Source organism: Cetorhinus maximus, unplaced genomic scaffold, assembly GCF_964194155.1.
Source record: "Cetorhinus maximus unplaced genomic scaffold, sCetMax3.hap1.1 HAP1_SCAFFOLD_903, whole genome shotgun sequence".
NCBI classification, from domain to species: Eukaryota; Metazoa; Chordata; class Chondrichthyes; order Lamniformes; family Cetorhinidae; genus Cetorhinus; species Cetorhinus maximus.
This window is the reverse complement of record NW_027596845.1, coordinates 21,592-26,410: the sequence shown is the minus strand read 5'-3', so window position 1 is coordinate 26,410 and position 4,819 is coordinate 21,592.

The following is a 4,819-nucleotide window of genomic DNA, read 5'->3' as shown; positions in this document are numbered from 1 at the left end:
TCTCAACTACAACGTCTGCAATATCGCACGCCTCTTCCTCAACTACAATGTCTGCATCTTGGTACTCATCCTCAACTAAAACGTCTGCATCTTCGCACACCTCCTCCTCCTCAACTACAATGTCTGCATCTTCACACTCCTCCTCAACTACAACGTCTGCATCTTTGTACTCCTCCTCAACTAAAACGTCTGCATCTTCGCACACCTCCTCCTCAACTACAACATCTGCATCTTCACACTCCTCCTCCTCCTCAACTCCAACTCCATCTTCGCACTGCTCCTCTTCCTCAACTAAAACGTCTGCATCTTCGCACACCTCCTCCTCAACTACAACGTCTGCATCCTCACACTCATCCTCAACTACAACGTCTGCATCTTCACACTGCTCCTCTTCCTCAACTACAACGTCTGCATCTTGGCACTGCTCCCCTTCTCAACTACAACGTCTGCAATATCGCACTCCTCTTCCTCAACTACAATGTCTGTATCTTCGCACTCCTCCTCCTTCTCAACTCCAGCATTTGCATCTTTGCACTCCCCCTCAACTACAACATCTGAATTTTCGCACTTTTTCTCCTCCTCAACTGCAACGTCTACAACTTCGCACTCCTTCTCCCCAACTACAACGTCTGCATCTTCGCACTCCCCCTCAACTAGAATGTCTGCATCTTCGCACTCTTCCTCATCTACAACGTCTGCATCTTCGCACTCCTCCTCAAAACAAGGTCTGCATCTTCGCACTCCTCAACTACAACGTCTGCATCTACGCCCTCCTCAACTACAATGTCTGCTTCTTCGCACTCCTCCTCCTCAACTACATCATCTGAATCTTCGCACTCCTCATCAACTACAACGTCTGCATGTTTGCACTCCTCCTCCTCAACTACAATGTCTGCATCTTCGCACTACTCCTCCACAACTAAAACATCTGCATCCTCGCACTCATCTTGCTCAATTACAACATCTGCATCTTCGCACTCCTCCTCAACTACAACGTCAGCATCTTCACACTCCTCAACTACAACGTCTGCATCTTCGCACTCCTCCTCCTCAACTACAAAATCTGCATGTTTGCACTCCTCCTCTTCAACTACAATGTCTGCATCTTGGCACTCCTCCTCCTCCTCAACTACACGGTCTGCATCTTCGCACTCCTCCAACTCCTCCACTACAACATCTGAATTTTCGCACTCCTCCTCCTCAACTACAACGTCTGCATCTTCGCACTACTCCTCCACAACTAAACATCTGCATCCTCGCACTCATACTCCTCAACTACAACATCTGCATCTTCGCACTCCCCCTCAACTACAACGTCAGCATCTTCACACTCCTAGTCCTCCTCAACTACAACGTCTGAATCTTCGCACTCATCAACTACAACGTCTGCATCTTCGCATTCCTCCTCCTCCTCAATTACAACACCTGCATCTTCGCACTCCTCCTCAACTACAACGTCAGCAGTTTCACACTCCACCTCTAGTATAACGTCTGCATCTACGCCCCCCTCCTCAAATACAACGTCTGCATTTTCGCACTCCTCCTCCTCCACTACAACGCCTGCATCTTCGCACTCCTGCTACTCCTCCTCAACTACACTGTATGCAGCTTCGCACTCCTCCTCCTCCTCAACAACAACGTCTGCAACTTCGCACTCCTCCTCCTCAACTACAACGTCTGCATCTTCGCACTCCTCCTCCTCCACAACTATAACGTCTGCATCCTCGCACTCATCCTCAACTACAACGCGTGCATCGTCGTAATCCTCCTCCTCCTCAACTACACCGTCTGCATCTTCGCACTCCTCCTCCTCCACAACTATAACGGCTGCATCCTCGCACTCATCCTCAACTACAACGCTTGCATCGTCGTAATCCTCCTCCTCCTCAGCAGCAACATCTGCTTCTTCGCATTCCTCCGCCTCCTACTCAACTACAACGTCTGCATTCTCGCAATCCTCCTCCTCAACTACACCGTCTGCATCTTCGCATTCCTCCTCCTCCTCAACTACACCGTCTGCATCTTCGCACTCCTTCTCAACTACAACGTCTGCATCTTCGCACTCCTCCTCCTCCTCAACCACAACGTCTGCATCTTCGCACTGCTCGTCTTCCTCAACTACAACATCTGTATCATCCCACTCCTCCTCCTCAACTACAATATCTGCATCTTTGCACTACTCCTCAACTACAACGTCTGCATCTTCGCACTCCTCCTCCATCTCAACTCCAGCATTTGCATCTTCGCACTCCCCCTCAATTACGTCTGAACCTTCGCAATCTTTCTCCTCAACTACAACGTCTGCATCTTCGCACTCCTTCTCAACTACAACGTCTGCATCTTCGCGCGACTCCTCCACAACTAAAACATCTGCATCCTCGCATTCATCCTCCTCAACTACAACATCTGCATCTTCGCACTCCTCAACTACAACGTCAGAATCTTCACACTCCTCCTCAAGTACAACGTCTGCATCTACGCCCTCCTCAACTACAACGTCTGCTTCTTCGCACTCCACCTCCTCCTAAACTACAACGTCTGAATCTTCGCACTCATCAACTACAACGTCTGCATCATCGCACTCCTCCTCCTCAATTACAACATCTGCATTTTTGCACTCCTCCTCCTCAACTACAACGTCTGCATCTTCGCACTCCTCCTCAACTACAACATCTGCATCTTCGCACTCCTCCTCCTCCTCAACTACAAAGTCTGCATGTTTGCAGTCCTCCTCCTCAACTACAAGGTGTGCATCTTCGCACTCCTCCTCCTCAACTACAAGGTCTGCATCGTCGCACTGCTCCTCCTCAACTACAAGGTCTGCAACTTCGCACTCTTCCTCCTCAACTACAAAGTCTGCATCTTCGCACTCCTCCTCCTCAACTACAAGGTCTGCATCTTGGCACTCCTCCTCCTCCTCAACTGCAACGTCTGTTTCTTCGCATTGCTCCCCTTCCGCAACTACAACGTCTGCATCATCGCACTCCTCTTCCTCTACTACAATGTCTGTATCTTCGCACTCCTCCTCCATCTCAACTCCAGCATTTGCATCTTCGCACTCCCCCTCAACTACAACATCTGAGTTTTCGCATTCCTTCTCCTCAACTAGAATGTCTGCATCTTCGCACTCCTTCTCAACTGCAACGTTTGCATCTTCGCACTACTCCTCCACAACTAAAACATCTGCATCTTCGCACTCATCCTACTCAACTACAACGTCTGCATCTTCGCACTACTTCTCCTCAACTAGGATGTCTGCATCTTCGCACTCCTTCTCAACTGCAACGTTTGCATCTTCGCACTACTCCTCCACAACTAAAACATCAGCATCCTCGCACTCATCCTACTCAACTACAACGTCTGCATCTTCGCACTCCTCCTCAACCACAACGTCAGCAGTTTCACACACCTCCTCAAGAACAACAACTGCATCTACGCCCTCCTCCTCAAATACAACGTCTGCATTTTCGCACTCCTCCTCCTCCACTACAACGCTTGCATCTTCGCACTCCTCCTACTCCTCAACTACACTGTATGCAGCTTCGCACTCCTCCACCTCAACTACAACGTCTGCATCTTCGCACACCAACTCCTCCACAACTATAACGTCTGCATCTTCGCACTCCTCCTCCTCCACAACTATAACGTCTGCATCCTCGCACTCATCCTCAACTACAACGCGTGCATCGTCGTAGTCCTCCTCCTCCTCAACTACACCGTCTGCATCTTCGCTACACCTCCTTCTCCTCAACTACAGCGACTGTATCTTCACACCCCTCCTCCTCCTCAGCTGCAACATCTGCTTCTTCGCACTCCTCCTCCTCCTACTCAACTACAACGTCTGCATTCTCGCAATCCTCCTCCTCAACTACAAGGTCTGCATCTTCGCACTCCTCCTCCTCCTCAACTGCACCATCTGCATCTTCGCACTCCTCCTCCTCAACTACAACGTCTGCATCTTCGCACTCCTCCTCCTCCTCAAACACAACGTCTGCATCTTCGCACTGCTCCTCTTCCACAACTACAACGTCTGCATCATCCCACTCCTCCTCCTCAACTACAATGTCTGCATCTTTGCACTCCTCCTCAACTACACCGTCTGCATCTTCGCACTCCTCCTCCTTCTCAACTCCAGCATTTGCATCTTCGCACACCCCCTCAATTACGTCTGAATCTTCGCAATCTTTCTCCTCCTCAACTACAACGTCTGCATCTTCGCACTCCTTCTCAACTACAACGTCAGCATCTTCGCGCTACTCCTCCACAACTAAAACATCTGCATCCTCGCATTCATCCTCCTCAACTACAACATCTGCATCTTCGCTCTCCTCCTCAACTACAACGTCAGAATTTTCACACTCTTCCTCAAGTACAACGTCTGCATCTACGCTCTCAACTACAACGTCTGCATCTTCGCACTCCACCTCCTCCTAAACTACAACGTCTGAATCTTCGCACTCCTCATCAACTACAACGTCGGCATCATCGCACTCCTCCTCCTCCTCAATTACAACGTCTGCATTTTCGCACTCCTCCTCAACTACAACGTCTGCATCTTCGCACTCCTCCTCCTCAACTACAACGTCTGCATCTTCGCACTCCTCCTCCTCCTCAACTACAACGTCTGCATGTTTGCAGTCCTCCTCCTCAACTACAAGGTGTGCATCTTCGCATTCCTCCTCCTCAACTACAAGGTCTGCATCTTCGCACTCCTCCTCCTCAACCACAAGGTCTGCATCTTCGCACTCTTCCTCCTCAACTACAAGGTCTGCATCTTCGCACTCCTCCTCCTCAACTACAAGGTCTGCATCTTGACACT